The 22113-nt window shown below is 46.7% G+C and overlaps 1 long non-coding RNA gene across 1 annotated transcript; it reads left to right on the forward strand.

Moving 5' to 3' along the window:
• The first annotated feature begins 7718 nt into the window (after nucleotides 1-7718).
• LOC150058176 (uncharacterized) lies at nucleotides 7719-11196 on the forward strand. Its single transcript, XR_016536798.1, has 3 exons — nucleotides 7719-8406; nucleotides 9027-9118; nucleotides 10615-11196. It is a non-coding gene; the product is annotated as an uncharacterized LOC150058176 (long non-coding RNA).
• Nucleotides 11197-22113: the final 10917 nt, after the last annotated feature.

The raw sequence follows: 22113 nt of genomic DNA on the forward strand, positions 1-22113 counted from the left end.
CTAGGGCTGGAGGCATGGCTCAGTTGGTAGAGCACTGGCCAATGAACAAAAGTGCCAGGTATCAAGTTTGAGTCCCAGTCTCGAACTTAAAAAAATAAAAATAAAAAAATAGGTCATCTATCCACCCATCCATCCATCCACCCATCCATCCATCCACCTGTCACCTGCCAGGCCTTGTGTTGGCCTCTGGGTACAGACTGTTGTTGGGGGCAGAGTAACGCCGTGTCTAATAACTCTCTGCTGAGGCTTGTAGTAGGGATAAAACACGTGGATCTCTTTGTCCTGTCCATCTTGTATACTGATAGGCTCCCTCACCCAATATAAGGAGGAGGGATTTGGGGAATAAAGAGAGATCTTCCTGCCTTGATGAAGCCGTGTGGCGTCTCTGTTCGTTCTCCGGGGTAAGAAGGCTGGGTGTGGGAGGACATTGGGCCCCTTCCTCTCGAGGCTTGGCCTGGTTGGGGTGTGTTTTTCCCCATTCCCCTACTAGTAGAGAGGGACCAGGACGAAGGACCCCCTACATCCTGGCACCCAACGTGGGGCATGAAAGGGGCACAAAAGGGGCATGAAAGGGCACGAGAGTGCTTAAAAAGAAAACTAAAGACTGAAAAACCAGAGAAGCCTGAAAAAACCCATAAAGAAGGCAACCCAAAAGGAAGCTGCAGCTAATAAATAAATAAAAAATTTTAACAGGTTATTCCCAAATTACCTCCAAAGCGCGGGTCACTTCGGGCACGGTAGGGAGGAACCTCGCGGGAGTCTCTGGCCAGAGCAGTGTAAGGGTGAGGATATTTTTAGAATAGAACCGAATGGGTTCAGACTGGAATGACCGCGAATGTGTGTGTGAAAGGAGTTTTGATAAAAAAATAAAATAAAATTTTAAAAAGCCGGAATAATGAGTTCAGATGTTTCTAAGAACCGAATGGTTAGAGTTATAAAAGATTTACTTAAAGCTAATGGTAATGCAGTAAAAGAAGCCACGGTTGAGACTTATGTGGATATGATAGCAAAAGTAAGTCCTTGGTTTTTAAAGGAAGGACTTCTTAATGTGCCGCAATGGGATTTACATAAATTAGATTTGGAGAAAGCGCTGAAACAGGGAGACCTCCCCCGAGGAACATTTCCTATGTGGCAACTTATTTGGGAAGGCTTACTTTTGTCCAAAGAACCAGCTAAAAAACAGGTGGAGGGGCCGGGAGTTTGGCCTAGTGGTAGAGTGCTTCCCTAGCATGCACGAAGACCCAGGTTCAACTCCTTGGTACCACATACATAGCAAAAAAAGCTGGAAGTGGTGCTGAGGCTCAAGTGGTAGAGCTCTAGCCTTGGGAAAGTCCAACGACAGTGCTCAGGCCCTGAGCTCAAGCCCAGGACTGGCAAAAAAACAAAAAAACAAAAACAAAACAGGTGGAAAGAAGCGCAGAGATGCTTGAAGGAATATTTGAGAGAGAATGGAGTGGTAGTGATTTAGAAAGCCTGTGCTCAGGTGCGGAATTACAAAATAAGGAGCCGCTGCCCATAGTTCAGCCATCTGCGCCTCCGTGGGAGGAGCCAACAGCCAGCCTCACCCAATCCATCCGCAAGTTAGCTAAAAGAGTAGAAGCGTTAGAAATGGGGGATGGATGGGATTTTCCAGTGTTTGAGGATCAAAATCGGGTGAGATTTCATCAACCGATAGATTTTAAAACCGTTAAGCAGCTAAAGGAATCTGTTATGGCTTATGGACCCCAGGTGCCTTTCACTATTAATATGTTAGACTCAGTGGCAAATTTACATTTGGTTCCCGATGATTGGAAAAAATTATGTAAGGCAGTGCTGAGTGGAGGACAATATTTGATTTGGAAGACTGGCTGGCAGGAGTTATCTTTAGAAACGGCACACAGAAATGCTGCGGCCGGTTTCCCACAAAGAAATATTGAGATGCTTACAGGTGAGGGTCAGTATGCCGCGTTAGAGGCCCAGCTTCAGTATGAACCAGGAACGTATGCGCAGATTGCTACTGCAGCTACCAGAGCATGGAAGACCTTACAAGGTTCTGGTGATTTACAAGGTAATCTCTCAAAGGTTCTTCAGGGACCTAACGAGCCTTATGCAGATTTCGTAGATAGACTCATTCAAACGGCCACTCGCGTCTTTGGCGACACTGACACTGCGATGTCATTAATACTTCAGCTGGCATTTGAAAATGCAAACAAATGGTGTCAAGCTGCCATAAGACCATGGAAAGGGAAGAAGGATTTATCCGTTTACATAAAAGTCTGCAGAGACATTAATGATGCAGTGGTCACAGGACAGGTGATTGCGGCAGCCATGAGGGGTATATCTCCCTTGGGCCCTGCAGGGGGAGCTAGACAAAAACCTTGTTTTCACTGCTGCCAATTAGGACATTTTGAGAAGCAATGTCCTAATAAGGTGCTCCAGAGAGCTTCGGTGGTGAAGATGGAAAAGTCCCCAATGCAAGGGATCTGTTCAAAGTGTAGTAGGGGTAAACATTGGGTAAATAAGTGTAGACCTGTCACTGATATTGATGAGAACCTGGTAAATAGGCCCGAGTCAAAAAACAGAAGGCGGGGCCCTTTGCCTCGGGGCCTGCAAATGTACGGGGCTATGAAGATGCGAGTACGCTGTACTCCAGGCATAATCCAGACCATTCCTCGTCACAATCCTTTCTTTCCATTGACTCCCTCGTCAGAGGAACCTCAGGCAGCACAGTATTGGGCCTCTGCTCCACCTCCCGACTCGTATTAACACCTGAGATGGGAGTTAAATTAATTCCTTCAGGGGTGTCAGGACCTCTCCCTCCAAATTCAGTAGGCTTACTTCTTGGATGTAGTTCGCCTATTCTTTCTGGCCTTCATATCTTTCCAGGGGTTATAGATTGTGATTATGCAGGTGAAATTAAAATTATGGTGAGTTCTCCCCGTGGTATTTCGGTCATCAGTCCAGGAGATAGAATAGCCCAATTAATCTTATTTCCAGGTATGCATATAGCCCAATTAATCTTATTTCCAGGTATGCATATGCCTCAAAACAGGGAATCCAAGGGATTTGGGTCAACTGAGAAAGAACAAATGGTTTGTTGGGCGCAGGGTTGTTCAAAAAGGCCTCTGCTCAAATTACTTGTGCAAGGAATGACCATTGAGGGTCTCCTTGATACTGGAGCAGACATATCCATTATCGACGCTCAACATTGGCCTAAGCAATGGCCTCTTCAGAAGGCTGATTGCACGTTGAGAGGGTTGGGATTTTCACAAAGTCCTGATCAGAGTGCTCAAGTTTTATCCTGGCAGGATGAGGAGGGACATAAAGGCACTTTCCAGACTTATGTATTGGCATCATTGCCTATCACGTTATGGGGCAGAGATATATTACAGCAAATGGGAGTACATCTTACCACAGAACCTGTCAAGGAAGACAAAGAATCCTGGATGGTAAGACCTGAATCAGGATATTACCCAGGTAAGAGGGCCTGGAAAATGATGCATAAACAGGGTTACCTGGAAGGGAAAGGTCTGGGAAAACATCTTCAAGGAAATCCTCAGTCTCTGTTTATAACCTCAAAAAAAGACCGCTGTGGAGTTGGTTATCCTTTTTATTAAGGGCCACTGTGAAATCACCATTAAAAATAACATGGGAGGCCGGGAGTTTGGCCTAGTGGTTAAAGTGCTTGCCTAGCATGCATGAAGACCCGGGTTCGATTCCTCAGTACCACATACATAGAAAAAAGCCAGAAGTGGTGCTGAAGCTCAAGTGGTAGAGCTCTAGCCTTGAGAAAGTCCAAGGACAGTGCTCAGGCCCTGAGCTCAAGCCCAGGACTGGCAAAAAAAAAAAAATAACATGGGAATCTGATAATCCTATTTGAGTCCCTCAGTGGCCCTGTCAAAGAAAAAACTCCAAGCCGCCCAAAAGTTAGTACAAGAACAATTGCAAGCTGGTCACATTGAGCCTTCTACTTCTCCTTGAAATTCCCCTATTTTTGTAATAGAAAAGAAATCTGGAAAATGGTGACTTCATGATTTGAGGGTTATTAATAATTCTATGCAACTTATGGGTCCCACACAACCTGGCCTCCCTAATCCTGTAGCTATTCCAAAGGGATATCAAATTATTACTATTGATATTAAGGATTGTTTTTTTTCTATTCCATTACATCCTAAGGGTGTTCCAAGGTTTGCTTTTTCAGTACCCTCTATAAATAATGCAAGTCCTTATCAAAGATTTTAATGGAAAGTCCTACCTCAGGGTATGGATAACAGCCCTACAATCTGTCAGGTGTATATTGATGCAGCGATTAAGCCCCTTAGAGAAAGTTATCCTGATGTAGTAATAATACATTATATGGATGATATTTTATTAGCACATCCTAATTTAAATTTACTTTTACAACTTTTTGGCTTAATGTCGGATATGTTAAAGAGTCATGGACTCCATATAGCTGAGGAAAAGGTACAATCAGGTTCTTCCATTTTGTATTTGGGATATCAAATTATGGATACATGTTTTAAGCCACAAAACATTCAGATTGCTAAAGATAAATTGATTACTTTAAATGATTTTCAACATCTCTTAGGGGATACCAGCTTTGGTACTCTACAGTATGTGCATGTGTCTATTGATACCTATTCTGGATTCATATTTGCTTCCTCTCATACTGGAGAAAAGGTTAAGGATGTCATATCTCACGTGCTGCATGCATGTGTATCCATGGGGATGCCTAAAAGTATAAAAACAGATAATGGTCCAGCATATACATCTGCTTCCTTTGCTCAGTTTTGTACAACTCTAAATATTGTTCATAAAACAGGTATTCCTTATAATCCTCAAGGACAAGGGATAGTAGAGCGTGCACATCAGACATTAAAATTATTACTTTTAAAACAAAAAGGGGGAGATTGGAAGACTCCCAAGGATAGACTTGCTCTTTTTACTTTAAACTTTCTAACTCTTGATGCTGAAGGATGTTCTGCAGGAGATAGACATTTTAATCCTTCTAGAAGTCATAAACCTTTAGTATTGAGGAAAGATATTCTCTCTGGAAACTGGAAAGGACCAGACCCTGTCCTCATGTGGGGGCGAGGAAGTGTTTGTGTTTTTCCACAGGATGCTGACAGTCCCATTTGGGTGCTGGAGAGACTGATACATCGGGTGGTGGAGACTCCTCGGAAGCTCGTTGGTCAGGATGAAGACTCTTCTACGAGTGCGGTTCCCCGAGTGAATCCACGCGGCAATGACGACCCTATCAACGTCGCTGAGGACCACGCTGCTGGGACCTGAACAGTCTTGGCCACTTCCTCTCACCTCTAATTCTTCTATTGCTTGACTATGATACAGTTTGCTTATGTGATAGTCTTTGTTTTTCTACTGGTTTCAATCTCTATTAATAATGTTGTTCTAGTTGGAATGCTTCCCTGTTTTCTCTGGCTATTGTAGTCAGGGCCCCTCAGTATATACCAGAGCCTGTACAGGCGGAGGAGAATGCTTTCCCGCTCATCAGTAAAAAAGACTTTGGTATTTTCCTGACTGTGGTGGTGGCCATTGCCACATCTGCAGCTGCCGTTACTGCCGCGAGGATTGCCCTTGCCACTGCAGTTTCTACAGACAATGAATACTGCGTTGTAGATCTCAGAAGCCATTGATCAGCATGTGAGAACTGGAATTGTTATGCTTGATCAATGAATTGATTTATTGTGAGAACAATTGAATATTCTGGAGCAGGTGATGAGCACCTTTTGTATAGCTGCTTGTTCCAGGTTTTGCTTGATGGAACTGCCGTATAACATTTTCAGTTGAGCAATTAATCTGTCTAATGTTTAGTTTGACAACTTGATTTTCTATGTACACAAATAATTATTGTTAATCAGATATATGTTGAACTTGAAATGATTGGTTATCTTTACTAGAGACTATTTTAGGACTTGATCAAAGATGCGCAGGATTGGTCAGTTTGGATTTGTTTTTATGCGCTATAATTGTAATATTTCTTGTCTAAAATAATGCAAAGTCAACACAAAAGTGAATGCTAATGTGACAGGCGTTTGCTCCCATGGAAATAGGTGCATCCCCTCAAGTCTGGTTCGCTTAAATAGACGGCTGGTAGTGTAAAAAGGACTTGGTGATCCCATGACGGGTAAGAAGACTAATGAGCTTGGAGACACCTAAGGCAGGCACAGCTGATCTAACATGGTGGTAGCCCCACATATCCTAAGTTTTGTCTTTTTTAAGATAAAAACGGGGGAGATTTTGGGGGCCGAGTAATGCCATGTCTGATAACTTTCTGCTGAGGCTTGTAGTAGAGATAAAACACGTGGATCTCTTTGTCCTGTCCATCTTGTGTACTGATAGGCTCCCTCACCCAATATAAGGAGGAGGGATTTAGGGAATAGAGATTTTCCTGCCTTGATGAAGCTGCGTGGCGTCTCTGTTCATGCTCCGGGGTAAGAAGGTTGGGTGCGGGAGGACATTGGGCCCCTTCCTCTCGAGGCTTGGCCTGGTTGGGGTGTGTTTTTCCCCATCCCCCTACTAGTAGAGAGGGACCAGGGATGAAGGACCCTGACAGACTGTCAACAGGCAGGCTAGGCCCCCTGAGTAATCACAGTTCATGTGCCTCCAGATATGGTGGTGGCAAGCCATCTTTATAGACTCAGCGGGTGGAATCCTAGCACATTATCTGCACTCTCCTGCACTCTCCTGGGAGCTGGCCCAGTGACAGCACCTAGGGAGTCAGGGGCGATGCTGCTATGGACAGTGTCATTTCTCTGCTGGAAATTCACAGCAGTGATTCTCACCGTGGCCAGAGACTGACTACACCCAAATGCCAAAGAAGAATGAATGGCCGAGCAAATTAGAGATTGTGAGGGGAGAGTGTGACATTCTCTAATACAACTGGAATTCTGCAGAGGTGTTACTAAGATGGAATGTGCAGGATCTGTGATTACCTTTAATGAAATAGCATAAAATATTGGGTGTACCCCTAATGACAACTGCCCTGAATACTGTGTTTACACACTGTACCCTCAGTCATGTAAGAAAAACACAGTATCTGGTATACCAGTATTTAGGTAAAGGATGATCATGAGCTTTCTGCATTCTTGTTTTCTATCCTTTTCTTTTTTTTTTTTTTTTTTGCCAGTCCTGGGGTTTGAACTCTGGGCCTGAGCACTGCCCTTGGACTTTCTCAAGGCTAGAGTTCTACCACTTGAGCCTCAGCACCACTTCCAGCATTTTTCTATGTATGTGGTACTGAGGAATCAAACCCAGGTCTTTGTGCACGCTAGGCAAGCACTGTACCACTGGGCCAAACTCCCACCCCCCCACTTTCAATTTTTAATACAATGAATAAGTATTTATTGTAAAAAAAAATCAGGAAGACAAATTTATTAAAACTCCTCCTGTGTTTACCTGTGGGCAAAGGTTAGAAAAATATTTCCAGGGATATAAGAACTTGTGACTGCTAGATTCTGTTTGTCACATTTACAAAGAATTGGTGGACATGTTCTGTAAGCCAATTTAATTTTTTTTTGGGGGGGGGTCATGGGACTTGAACTTGGCCTGGGTGCTGTCCCTGAGCTCTTCAGCTCAAGGCTACCACCCTATCCTTGAGCCACTTCCTATTTTCTAGAGGTTAACTGGAGATAAGAGTCTCAGGTGCTTTTGTGCCCGGGCTGGTTTGAACCTTGATCCTCAAGCCTCCTGAGTAGCTAGGATTACAGGCATGAGCCACAGTGCCTGGCCAATTCAATTCTTTGAAAGTAGGGCAGCCCCCAGTCTAATAGGAAGAGAACTTATTTCTTTACTCATTCATTTATTCAGTAAATATTTGTGGAGTTCCTACTATATTCTTGGCATTGTGCTACATGCTAGGGAATACATGCTCATAATTACAATAAGGTGTAAGAAATGCTGCGGTGGAAGTTCTTAGAGTATGTTAGGAGTGGCTAACCCAGTTGGGCATATGGGAGCCAGAGAAAGCCTACTAAAGGAGGATATTTGAATAGAGCCTTGGAGGATGAATAAGAGTTCTCTAGGCAATGAATTGGGGGAAATGGAACTTATAATACTTGGGGAATTATCTCTAGAGATGCTTATGTGTGCTGTAAGGGAAGAGGGAACATGTGGATTATTTATAGCGTGTTAGACTCATTCCAGGTGGGAAATCAGATGAGGATTTGAGTTCAAAGGTCTGAAGGCACAGAGTTAAAATAATTCCTTTTGAGTCCTGGCTATTAACCCACATGTGTGTTCAAGGCCTCTGAATAGTGACCCTCTTGACTCATCAGTGGCACCAGATGCAGGAACTGGAAACATCTGGATCCTGCTGGGCTGGGAAAACATGCCCGAGCTCTGGATGTTTGTCCTCTGTGGAAAGCAAGGGCAGCTTCCAGAGGCCATCTAGGGCTGAGATTCCAGCCAGTAAGTTAATGCCAGTGTTCGTGGGACTAATGACATTGATGGTTAGTCAACCCCTCTCTCCCGTATTTTTTCTTTCACTCCTCACTGCTGACCTGCACCTTCCTTGTCTCTTTTTTTTTTTCTTTCTTCTAGTTCCTCGGTCTCTCACCATGTCTCCTGATTCTTAGAGTGCTTGACTCTCTTTCATTACCTGCCTGTCTTTCTCATAATTCTTGCCTACCCTAGTGTCACTCTCTTGTCACTTGGAAGGAACCCAGCACCTTAAAGCCCAGTCATAGGGCTGGGAAGGTGGCTTAGTGGTAGAATACTTGCCTAGCATACACGAAGCTCTGGGTTCTATTCCACAGTAGTACATAAACAGAAAAAGCGGAAGTGGCACTGTGGCTCAAGGGGTAGAGTGCTAGCCTTGAGCAAAAGAAGCTCAGGGACAGTATCCAGGCCCTGAGTTCAAGCCCCAGGACTGGCAGAAAGAAAAAAAAAGCTCCCCCCACCTAAAAAAAAAAAAAAAAAAAGCCGAGTAGTAAAAGACATTTGGAGAGGGCAGATGCGGGGGTGGGGTGGGGGGGAGAGCTGAACTTGGATTCTCCCCACCTCATTGACAAGAATCTCTTCCTCTGTAGCCTGGATTCATAACATGAATATACGAAGGCCCCTTCATGTCTGCTCTCCCGCGTGTCGCTGCTTGAGCTGAGATGGTTCCACACAGATAACGGTCAGTCTTCCTACAGGAAATTAAAGACTTGGCACTGTGAAGCTGTTTGCCCCGCTTGTATTGCTTGCTAGGTTTCTCGAAAGGCTTTGCTTCCTGGTAGGTGATAGAGCACATCTTTAATGAGATCTCTTGCCCAAATCTCTCTAATGACGCTGGTCGTGTGTGTCTGCTAGATAAGCTTACAGTGAGGCCAGCAAGTTCTCATTTCGGCATAAGCAGCGGCCTCACCCCTTCCCATCAACATGCAAGGACACCAAGCAGTCAGGGTCCGCATTGGAGGGGTCCCCTGGGGCCAGGACTCTCACCAAGACATGCTGCACCCCCATCCCAACCCCCATAGTTGGGCAAGGCATTTTTCAACCCTTTTGAGTTGACTTTTTTTCTTTTTGCCAGCCCTGAGGCTTGAACCCAGGGCCTGGGCACTGTTCTTGAGCACTTTTGCTCAAGGCTAGCACTCTGCCACTGAGTCGCAGCACCATTTTTGCCTTTTTCTGTGGCACCGAGGAATCAAACCTATGGCTTCATGCGTACTAGGTGAGCACTTTATCACTAAGCCATACTCCCAGCCCAAGTTGGACTTTATTGGTAAATGAAAGCATCTTAGCAGATATAGAAGGTCCAATAAGACATTTCCAAAAATAATTATATTCAATAATAACAATAAAATTATATTTTAAAAGAAGAGACCTTTCTTTTCTTTTTCCCTTTCTCTCTCCCTACCTTCCCCCTTCTCTTTTGTTGGTCATTGGGTTGAACTCAGGGCCTGGGTACTGTCCCTGAGCTTCTTTTGCCTAAGGCTAGTGCTCTACCACTTGATCCACAACTCCATTTCCAGTTTTCTGGTGGCTAATGGAGATAAGAATCTCACAGACTTTCCTGCCCAGGCTGGCTTTGAACTGTGGTCCTCAGATCTCAGCCTCCTGAGATCTGCTGTGAGCCAGCAGTGCCTGGGCCCACCCTTCCTTCCTTCCTTTTTTCTCTCTTTTCCCTCCCCTATTTCCCCTTCCTTTTCCTCTGTCTCTTTCTTTTTGTGCTGGTACTGAGGCTTGAAACAGGACCTTGTAGTTTTGCTTGGCTTTTTCTCCTCAAGGCCAGTGCTCTGCCATATGAATCATACCTCCTCTTCTGGCTTTTTGATGGCTAACTGGGGATAAGAATCTCATGAATTTATCTGCTCTGGCTAGCTTTGAACTATGCTCCTCAGATCTCAGCCTCTGAGTTGCTAGGATTCTACGTGTGAGCCTGCAGTGCCCAGCCTTCTCTGCTTCCCAAGGGAGGGTCTGGTTGCTGCATGGGGTTCAGTGGGGGAGGGGGAGGAGGCTTGGGGTGGGGAGGCACCCACGTGAGAGCATCAGCTTTGCTGTCCTGTGCTGTGATGAGGGCAAGTCATCTGCCCTCTGCACTGAAGCTTCTTTGGCTCGGAATGAGTATCATGGACCACATAGATGCCCAACAACTGCCAAGTTCTCTTCTCCTTAAATATGTTTATCTTGCAGCTATTTTTAAAGGGACCAAAAGGCACCGGTGCAGAAGTATTTCACGACATTTCAACACCATTCTGAGTCCTTTACCCACAGTTGCTCCAATTACAAATCACATCTCCAGTGCCAGCAAGAGTGCTGAGGGGGAGGCAAATACACCCGAGTCTCCATTCTCCATGGTGATGAGGGGTGTGGATCATTGAACACAGCCGATAATCCCCGAACCTGCTTTGAGTCACTGACTTCTTCCGCCTCCCCCAGTGTCACTTTTGTGAGGTTAGCTGACAAACTGCCACACGGGTGCGACTTTCTCTTCTGCTCTCTTCAGGCCCCTCACTGCTGCTTACCCACTAGCAAATGGCTCAGGTGATGGTGACAGAGGCAAGCTCTCCTTGCCCCGTCTCAGCACGAACAGCCTGGAACATGACTGCTCAGGCTCTGAGCTGGGTGAGTTTGTGATTTCTCCAGGAGCTTCAGGAGATCAAAGACAAGAAGCTTGGCTCGGATCCTCAGGTAGAAACAAGCACCACGACCTTGAGTTCTTCTCAAGATGAGTGCTTCTCAAGGGAGCACGTGTGTGCTCTCAGCTCCTTTCCACCGGACACATGTTCTTTGCAAGTCACTTGTGTCTTCTGAGCTGTGACATGAATTAAAATGAACTTATTCATTGGAGTTGGAGCTTTCAGAGTCTCGACTCCAATTCCTTTTTGAGTGAATGAAACACAAGGAAGAAGAGGGTCAGCTGAGCATGGTGGGACATTCCTATAATGCCAGCGAGCTGGGAGGTTCAGGTAGGAGGAATCATGGGTTCAAGGTTAGCCTGGGCAACTGTGGCTCAAAATAAAATAGAAAAGTGCTTAGAATAGAAAAGTAGCTCAGAATTTTGTCTAGTATAAACCCAAGGCCTTGAATTTGATCTTGGATACTGGAAAGACAAAAATACCAATAGAAAAACAAAGAGGAGCGAAAAGTAGGGCAAAAAGGATGGGGTATCTCTATGGAGCTAACCACTCTATAGCGCTTTCTCCCTTCCTCCTACCCTCCCTCCCTTTCTCCCTCCCTCCCTTCCTTTCCTTTCCTTTCCTTTCTTGCCTCCTCTTCTTCCTCCCCCTTCCCCTCCCCCTCCTCTCCCTTCCCCTCCCCCTCCTCCCCCCCCCCTCCTCCTCTTTCTTTTTGCCAGGCCCAGGGCTTGAACTCAGGGCCTGGGCTCTGTCCTTCAGCTTTCTCAAGGCTAGAGCTCTACCACTTGAGCCACAGCACCACTTCTGGCTTTTTCTGTGTATGTGGTATCAAGGAATTGAACCCAGGGCTTTGTGCATACTGGGTGAGCACTCTACCATGCTCCAGGCCCTATCTGTTATTTCAAGGGCTGGCTCTGAGGAGGTGGAGCTCCTGTGGAGAATCTATAGATCAGTTTCCCAAGTTTAACTAAGGGGCTCTGGTCTCTTGGGTCCTCTGCCGTACTGAAGTTCCATCCTTGGAGCCTCTGGTCAGAGGGTATTGGGCAACTTGAAACTTCTTCACTGGGCAAACTTCTTCACTGGTGCTTGTTAGGAGAGACAGATGGCTCCACTGGCTAGAGTGAAGACTCATGCTGCTAGAAACAGCCATGGGAGAGCCACAGGAGACGGCAGGGGCTCCAGGTAGGCCCTCTTTGCTCCCGTTTTCTTTTCTTGCCCTTCTCCAGCCATTCTGGCTATCTCAGAGGGCTTGCTATTGGGAGTGGGAAGGAGTAGCAGGCACTGGCTCAGCTTTTCTTTTCCTCGAAGCTCACAGTTGCCAGTTCCTGGGGGTCACCAAGGCTTCATTACTTGCTAGAGAAAAAAAAAGAACCAAAACCAAGAAAGGATTGTGCTAAAGAAAAGAGGACTTGTTGGGCCAGGAGTTGAGCCTAGTTGTAGAGTGCTTGCGTAGCCTGCATGAAGACCCAGGTTTGATTCCTTGGTACCACATACATAGCAAAAAGCCAGAAATGGTGCTGTGGCTCAAGTGGTAGAGCTTTAGCCTTGAGAAAACCCAAGGACAGTACCCAGGCCCTGAGTTCAAGGCCCAGGACTGGCAAAAGAAAAAAAAAGTGAGAGAAAAGCGGACTTGCGTGCACCAGGCCTCCCAGGAGCTCCCAGGAGCTCCCAGGATGGGCCTAGGACTGTCACAGAAGCCATTTGCCATTAAAACAGCCCTGGGAGCACACTTCGGAAACAATCCATCAGAGCAGGCAAGGGTTTCTAAATGGCAGGAAAAAACAAATCTCTCCAGTTAGAATAATGATTTGTATTTCACATGTATTCTTTCTGAGATGCACAGCTCCATCCATTCTCACTCTGAGGTGTGACTTTTAAATTGGAAAGGAGCCAGGATTAGGGTCCTGGGTCTCAAAGTCTGATATTTAGTTATTTAATCTCAGGGCAAGTTCCTGGGCCTACTTGATTTGGTATCTGTGAAAGGGGACAGAACCTACAATACACACAGAGATTCAGGGCTTTAGAAGTCATCGATCACTTTCTCCATGCTCCTCTCAATCTCTCTCTGAATATAATGTACACACACACATATATATATATATATACACACATATACATGTATATAAAGGTATATATGCATGCATTTATATGCATACATATCCACACACATCCATGTATATGTGTTCTCTATTCCTATTCCTATTTGTTCTTCTCAGGGAAAGTGGCAGATACCTGTCCTGTTAACATTCTTCCTTCAGGGCCTTTGGCTTCTCTCTCCTTCCCAGTTTCCCTCTGAGAGACACTGGCCAGAGCGATTAAGTGTCCAATTTGATGGGGAGCCTGTTAAGACACTATTGCTTTTCTAATTCTGGCTGAATTGACATTGGTTTTGTCAATCTACCTACACAGGTCAAGCTTGTTGCTTCCAATTTCAGGTGATTTCCATCTTGTCACACTCCCTCCCTCTGCAGCCCATCTCATCCTCAGGCTCTCTGGTTGCCCAGTACCTCCTGTGAAGCATTGGAGCTGCTTGGAGGCTTGGCAATTAGAGACCTGGTCTCCAGCAGGGAGGGCAGCTTCGGGTGATTACTGAGGAGGCAGAGCCTGGCAGCAGTGTCCATAGCAACCCTTTGGCTTTCACCTTTACCAGGAGAGAAGGAGGAAAGGCAGGCAGGCAGGCAGGCAAGCAGGTAGCAACTGAGTGCTGCCTGGACTTCTGCATTGCTCATGACAAAGTGTGTGAGGGACAAAGGGGCTTCTCTCCTCATTTCACAGCAGTGGCATGGGGGAGCTGAGGCTGGGAGAGCTTGGGTTTGAGATGGTGGCAGGGAGAGAGGCTGGGGGAGACTACTGTGGACCTTCAACTGCAGAGGAGAGCAGATGGGCCTGTGGAAGGGGACACATCAAGAAGACCTGGTTTGATATCTACTTTGCCTTTAAGTGTGAGTTTAAGCATGTCACCTCTCTGCTTGAAGGGCCTTCTTTTCTTGCAAACAAGGGTGGGCCCTAAGGTATCTCTGTATTTCTGTGTTCCTGTCAGCCTTTGCATGTGTGAGCAGACAACAGGGTTAGTCCTTCCCCAGGTAAATTCTGGATAAATCCAGAATCCTGGCAGAAGCTGCTTTTGGAAAAAAATACTCACAAAGAAGCCAGGTACTGGTGGCTCATGCCTGTAAATCCATTCATGTCATCCTCGCTACTCAGGAGGCTGAGATAGGGGGATGTGGGTTCAAAGCCAGCCCAAGCAGGAAAGTCCATGAAACTCTTATCTCCAATTACCTACCAAAAAGTTAGAAATGGAGCTGTGGCTCAAGTGGTAGAGTGCCAGACTTCCGTGAAGAAGTCTGATATAGACTCTGAGTTCAACCCCAGTACTGGCACTGAAAATAAATAATAAATAAATCCTAAAAAATTAGGACAGTTGATCTTAGCCCTAGATCCAGTTTCTGGGTCTTGATGAAAGGGGTGCCCGGAGTGCGTAGCTATGTGCATATGCCACCAGAAGAGGGCACCACACACCTCACAAACCCTCCCAGGTTGCCCTGCTTCAGGTGGGCAAGTAGGCTGTACACAGTCTCAGAGCTGAAGGGCTTGGGCCTCTAGGCCCTTCCCTCCGTAGTCATCACTGCTAACGCAAAAAGTTACTGGCAGAATTCTGGCCCAAACTGATTACGAGGCCTAGTGGAGGCTGCTAGCCTGACTGTAGCAAGGGTGATTTTGTCCAGGGCCTCTTCCTTCCTCTTTCCATAGAGCTACATGGCTCTGGGTCCTTCCTTGAGCATCTATCTCAGAGATCTGTTTTGTGTTTAGGAAAGTGTTAGATTTTTTTTTTGTTTCCTCTGAGCCTTTTGGAACTGGGTCCAAGAAGCCAATTTTCTCAGGAAATCTTAATTAAGAGCATGTTCTGTAACAGGCCCTGTTTTAGACACTGGGGACTTAGCAGTGAACAAAACAGATATAAATCTGGGCCTGGGGAAGCTGAGTCTCGTGGGTGGGAAGGTACCATTGCCCACACTGCTTTGTGTGCTGAGAGGGGACACACCCAGTGACCCAGCACAGCAGACTCTCTACTGACTTGGCCCCGTGTAGACAGCCTGTGAGACAGGCCCAGGCTCTGAGGACCAGGTTCAGATGGAACCCTGTTCCATCAAGAGGCTTCATGAACCGTCCACCATAGCCCAGCCTTTGATCTGCGCAATCTAACATGGGCAGCATTTCACAAGTAGTAAAGTATGTGTGCCTCCACCAGTGCCCTATAAACCCAACAGGGCATTGTGGTGACAAAATGTTGGCACTCAGTGGCCATTTCCTGTGCTTTCTTCCCAGACATACTTCTTTCCAGACCTGGTATCAACACCTTTCATTCGACTTTGACCTCTCAAATAAATAAACATTCCCATCCAGCCTAACTCCTCTGGCCAGAAGAGCAAGTCCCCACACAAAAACACAGAGAAGGGGGCAGGAGAAGCATCTAAAATGTTATGTAGGTTTTTTCTTTTCCTAAAACAACTGTGGAAGGAGGGATGAATACTTGGGTTTTTATAGCCTCAGAGTAGTGTTTCTCACTCATCACTGGTGAGAAAATGGCAACTGACAGCCAGAGGAGTGGAGTCCCAGCCCAAGGGGGCTCCAGGGTACCACCTGATTGTCTCGTTCCACCTGAGGACCCACCCAACCCTGTGCAGTCCCAGGAACAGAACCACAAATCTTCTTCTAGGGGCTCCTCTATGTAGCCACCCTTTGAACTTCCTTTGCCTCTGCCATCAGAAAGATTAGGATGAAGGATCTGAGGCAGGAGGGGAAGACACAGGGATAGGAGAGGACAGGAGAGAAATTCCAGTGGCAGTAGCTGAGTGGACAGGGTATGATGTATTTGGATCATATAGCTTGGCCTCTAGCTCCTATGGGAGAAAGAGGCAGCTAGTCACCATCTCTGAATCTTTACTCTGTTTCTTCAACTGTAGAATGGGGATATTAATGTATCCCTCTGGCTTGCTGGAACCACATAGACCCAGAACAGGCCCTCTGTAAGTGCTCCAGCTATGGGGCCACATGTCCCCTTGAGAGTGACACTCAAACCAGCAAAGCAGGGGATGGTGGAGAGATGGTGTGAAGTTGCAGAATCCTTAACCTGCTTGGTGGCTAGGAGTTGGTGGTGTGTGGCCTAGTGGCAGGTGGGAGGTGGGATACACTCTGGGATCTGGACATTGAAGAACTCAGAGGAAGGGTGTGCATATGGGAGACCTCCAATGCCAGCTATCTTTCCCAGCAGCCAGCAGTACTGGTCAGGAGCCAATGTCCCAGAGTTAGAGCACCTTTCATTATTTATTTATTCATCACACAATTTCAGTGTAGGACAAGGGAACCAAGGAGCTTCTGGTGTCAATCTGACTTAGTAGAAAAAAGACATATGTATAGATAATGTCCCTACAAGGAAAGAATCATACAGATTAGTACAAATAAAGTGCTGGGATTTAGAAGAGGGACAGGGTGTGGGGTTAAATGCACAGAGGATGGCGGTACCAGAGGCAGAGGGATGTGCACATTGCTTCTCCTAGCCCAGGAAAGCTGGCTATGCAGCAAGCTAGGGCCAGAAGTCACCTGAGGCAGAAAGGATGGAGGTCAGATTCAGAGCCACAGCTGACTGGTGACCTCAAGCAAGCCACCGAATCCTTCCTAAACTTTAGTTTGTGAGAGTGAGAACAATGGAGTTCTGTGGCCTGTCTTCTGAGGCTTCCACAAGGTTCAAATAAAAACTGGAAAACTACCAAGTGCTATGTAAACACAGTTTTAAAAAAATTATTAGAGCATTAATTATTCCAGCATCAAAACTCCTAAGTTAAAAAAACAAAAGAAAAGAGCTGTGAATATGGATGGACTACTGAGCTGTTCTACCTAGGATTCTGAAGAGGGGCCTAGTTGAGTTATCTCTAACTCAGCCATCTGATATCTGGGGAGCAGTATAGGTGATCTTTATGACATTATCTCTAGAGAGTTATAAGTATATCCCTTAAATGCTTCTAGAAAACACTATTATCTGTTATTGTATCTAACATTCATCTATCTACCCATCTACCCATTCATCATCATTCCATTCATCCATCTAATTATACTTTAATGAGTATATTCATAGCCAAGAATAATGCTCAGGCTGGAGATACAGATTTAAAAAAAAAATAGGGACCGGGAGCATAGCTTAGTGGTAGAGTGCTTGCCTAGCACACATGAAGCCCTGGGTTTGATTCCTAGGTACCACCTACACAGAAAAAGCCAGAAGTGGTGTTGTGGCTCAAGTGGCAGAGTGCTAGCCTTAAGCAAAATGTGTCCAAGGACAGTGCCAAGGCCCTTAGTTGAAGCCCCAGGACTAGCAAAAAAAAAAAAAGAAGAAGCCCTTCTACTTTCAAGGAGCATAAGCCTGTGGAGAAGGAACCTGTGTCAACCAGGCATCTTGACTTTCCTTAACCCATTTATTTATTGCCCCCCTTTTAGGAATAACAAGTTTCGTACACCATAGATTATGGAATTTTAAAGCTGACTGATCTTAGAAATCATCTCTTTTATCTCACCTATTTTACTGTCAAGGAAACTGTGCTCGTTATTTGTTGTGAAAAGTCCTGTCATCTGTCCCCAGGGTGGGTTCAAGCTCAGGCATTCTCTGCCAAGCACCAGTGTGGGGAGGCAAAGGAGATGCAAAGTGATGAGTGTTATTGATCCCTTAGAGAATTGATAGCACTGGGACCCCCCAAACAGAAGGGGGGCCCCTGTCGCTTAGCTTTTTTTTTTTTTTTGACTCAGTCTAGCATTCTGCCACTTGAGCCACAGCTCAACTTCCAGCTTTTAGGTAATTAATTGGCGATAAGAGTCACAGGAACTTTTCTTCTTAAGCTGGCTTTGAACCTCAGGCCTTGTATCTCAGCCTCCTGAGTAGCTGGGATAACAGGTATGAGCCACCAGCACCTGGCTGTGCCATGTCTTGTAGGCTGAAGAAGAAAATGTGCTAGAGGAAGATTTGGGGGACTGGCATGCCATGCGGAAGGAACAGAGTTAGCAAAGGGCATGGGGGTGTGAAATAGCTTGGTTTAGTGGAATACTGCGAGAGGTTGATGATGATGGGGCCTAGAGAAAGAGCCGGGAGGAACGTGGCAAGACCACTCCTGCCTTCTCGGGTTTGGTGCCTGCGTCCTTGCTAACGGTCCCTGTACCGAGTTTAGAAACCCCACCACACAAACTTGGCCCTCCTGTTTGTGCAGTGGAGAGGCCTAATGTATCAGCTTTCCATTTCAGGGCAGCATGAGGAGTTGCTGCCCATCTTTAAAGGCTCAAGTCCTGCCACCTCCACGAAGCATTCCTTGATTACTCTTGCTCTCGGTAAAGTCTAGGGCCTTGGCCACAGTTTTGGGTCTAAATTGCTGTTCTCTGTCACCCGAGGTGAGCAAAGCTTGTCTCTTCAGTGAGATTAGAAGCCTTTGAGGGTTGCCTGAATGAGTCACATGGTAATGGTAATGTTTATTTGATAATGTTAAATCGAGACCACATATTCAAACAGTCCCACTAGGACTGGATCCTGGGCATGTAGGCTGCATGTAGCCTGTGGCTGCACAGCTCCCCACATAATCTGTGTGCTTCAGTGCTGGAGCTAAAGAAACAGACACCTCAAGAAGCTGACACGGTGAGCCAATTCCCCAGATGGTCTGGGAGGACAGCAGGAAAGGAGGGCAGGGTGTAGGGGGCACGGTCTGGATGGGCAGGAACAGGAAGCAGTTGTGTGGGAAGGGATATTAATAGCCAGGAAAAAGGAAGCCCTGACTTACAGGTTTACCCATATCTGTGGTGTAAATACTCATACCATGATGGATTTCAAGTGACCAGTGTGCCATGGCTGAGGTAGAGTGGCAGAGAGAGATGCACAGTGAGCTTTAAGAGCCAATATTAAGCTGGAATCCTAGCTACTCAGGAAGTTGAGGATCTCGGTTTGAAGCCATCCAGGGCAGTTAGATCCAAGAGACTGTTATCTCCAGTTCACCAGCAAAAATCCAGAACTGGAGACATGGTTCAAGTGGTAGAGCACTAGCCAAGTGAGGGTTCCAAGCCCTGAGTTCAAACCCCAGCAGAAGCACAAAAGAAAAAACTAAAGTGTGTGTGTGGTCAGCCCGGGTGCACATTGAGAGGTTGGTCAAGGCTGTGACACATGGTGACAACCATAATATACACGGGTTCTCTCCAGCCCCTTAAGGTAGAAGCCTTTATTATCCTACTTTACAGAATAGGTTCCTCTTGCCTGTGGCCACACAATTATCCCATGGTAGAGAAGGGCTCCAGCTCGCTCAGGAAGTCTGACTCTAGAGCCCCATCTCCAAGCATGATGCTGCCCGACTTCTTTTAGGACATGGTCACTGAAATCAGGGGTGATTGTTGCCTCTGTGGCACCAGTTGTCAAGTACTACCCATTCCCAAATGAACCTCTGGCGTTTGGCTTTGGAGTAGTTTGGAGCCCACACAGGCTGTGGCTCTTCTTCATCCATGATGGGGCATGCTGTCCCAGGCCCTATTTGAACCTTAACTGTTGGCATAGTCAAGAGAAGTAGAGTCAGAAGGCTAGGCTAGAAAGGTCAGCTGAGGCAGAAGCACCCCACAGGGAGTAAAGTGGGCACAGAGGTGGTGCCCTGGCTTGGGATCTGTGTCCTCTAATTGATATGTTTACAACCAAATATGTGGTATCTTTACACAATGCCCAGAGCACATTCCCACTACTAACAACATATTAATGGTAATTTTTAGGAAATGTTTAAACCCAATTATATGTTCTAGAGCTTTAAACCAAACCGGTAGCTCTGGTAAGGGATGGGAATGAGGGAGGAAAATCAAGAAGACAGACAGGAAGGGGACAGCAAGCTGGTCCTGCCAGAGGGTGTGAGGGAAAGTATTGGAGGGTTTGCATGGTCATGGGAAATTACAAAGAGACTCTAGGCTGCCATCTGAGGCCTGGCACTGTGATTCTGTGTGTGTGTGTGTGTGTGTGTGTGTGTGTGTGTACGTGTGTACACCTGCTTCATTGTTGGTAATGCTAAGATTATTATGTAAGAATGTAATTACTTAGCTATCTGGAGTTGTGACTTACAAGCAATATTCAGTTTTTAGTCCTGGGGAGGAGGGCTTGGAAAGGTAAGAGCTGATTTGCAGCGGCTACTCTGGCTTCACATGGTGGCAGCCCTCCCTTCCCCACCCTGACCAGGCTACTTGCTGCTCACCTTTGGGAGAACTGCTTTTGAAGCTCACAGTGTATATGCATAAGTGTGCATAGGCCAGCATGTGCTCACATGTGTACACATTGCACATGTGTGTGTATAGCTGCATTTGTGTTCCTGTTTATGTGTGATTTCCTGCCCTCACTTTTCTCATCTAGGCAAGGAGTTGGACAGAGGCCAAGGAGTGGTGGGGAATCAGGAAGCCATAGGAAGATGCTTCTCTCTTAAAACGCCAGGTGTGCCTTGGGGGATTCCAGAGCAGTGACTTCCCCTCTGTTCCCCCTAAGGCTGTTGTAGTTAAAAATGGAAATGAATTCAGCTCTAGTCTCTTCTCTTAGGAACCCCCTCTGCACACAGTGGGAGCTTAATAAATACTTGATGATGATAATTCTGAACCTGGGAAGCCAGCAGCTGTTCTTCTACTCTGACTCTCCGTCTCCTGGGGCACATCCAGCAGGGAGGGGACTATAGAAGTGGGGGGTGGGCTTCAGTCTTCCTGTGGGATCCTCCAGTGACTCCATGCCCAGCTGTTAGGAAGAGCCTGGCACCATGGTCCACTTCACACCGCCTGCTTTGGGGAAGCCAGTTCCTTCACAGCAGGTTTTCTCTCAACAGGTTCACTGGCTCTTTCCCATCCATTATTCATTGAACATCCATTTTACACTGAGCATAATAGAGAAAAGCATCTGGGGAAATAGTATGGGAGCGTTGGAGTCCGAGTGATGGAAGTTCAAATCCTAGCACCTTGACAAAGCTGAGTGACAGCTGACAAGTTTCTTAACTCATCTGTTACTTTCAGGGTTGTGAATTCCTTTCCTTTCTCCCTTCATTTTCTTTTCTTTAGAATGATGACATCACTTTCCTAAGGCCGATGTGAGGGTTGTAAATAACAGAGGGGCTCCAGGCACACACATTGCAGGTGGTACACTTGCTTGTCAGCGGTAGGCGATGGCTTCTGCTTCTGTGACCTTGACGCTGTCAGTCACGTCGTTTTCTCCTTCGTAAAATGGGAACACAATGCCCACCTCCTTGGTTGTTGGGAGGATGGATGTACCTGGACTCATCTGTGTGAAGCAACCTGTCACAGACCCTGGCCTTAATAACTATCTCTCTCCCCTTCCTGTCTTCTCATCATGGTGACAGCTCTCCTCCTTCCCAGGTCCTCTGTCCCTCCTCCCCACTGCCCGGTGTAGCTGTACGGCCCTGATCGCTGTGGGCCGGAGGGATTCCTTCCCTTCCTTCCAGAGGAAAGAGGGAAGCTGCTCAACTCCGGGGTCTTGGAACAAGAACTACAGTTCCCAGCCCTCGCTGCGTGGCCACCGGTGGGGGGCCTGAAGCGGAGGCTGGCAGGCCCCGCCTCCGGGGCGGAGCCTGGGCGGGGGGCGGAGCCAAGAGGTGGTTGGAGAGTTAAGCTGAGCCAATGAGACCAGCTGCTAATAAGTGGGCGTGGCTTACATATAACACTGTCAGGAGGAGGAGAGCGAAGCTATTGAGCCAGCGAGGAGTGAAGCTGAGCCTGGCCGCACACGCTCCTGGAGGATCACCTCCGGAGACTGAGTTCTTTTCGCCCCTTCTTCCTTCCAAGCTCCCCTCCTGCCTCTCTTCCCTGCCCAATACAATGCATTCTTGAGTGGCAGCGTTTGGACTCCAGGCAGTCCCAGAGAACGGAAGCAAGCCAAAGAGAGAAGATTGAAGCCAAGACACTGGTGGAGGAGCTTGGATGCCTGGCTTTCTTTGAGGACATCTTTGGAGTGAGGGTGGCTTTGGGGTGGGGGGTAGTACTGCAGGGAATCCAGCCAGGCCCCAAG

The sequence above is a fragment of the Megascapheus bottae genome, chromosome 10 (assembly GCF_031878675.1).
Source record: "Megascapheus bottae isolate mThoBot1 chromosome 10, mThoBot2.hap1, whole genome shotgun sequence".
In the NCBI taxonomy this organism is placed as follows: domain Eukaryota; kingdom Metazoa; phylum Chordata; class Mammalia; order Rodentia; family Geomyidae; genus Megascapheus; species Megascapheus bottae.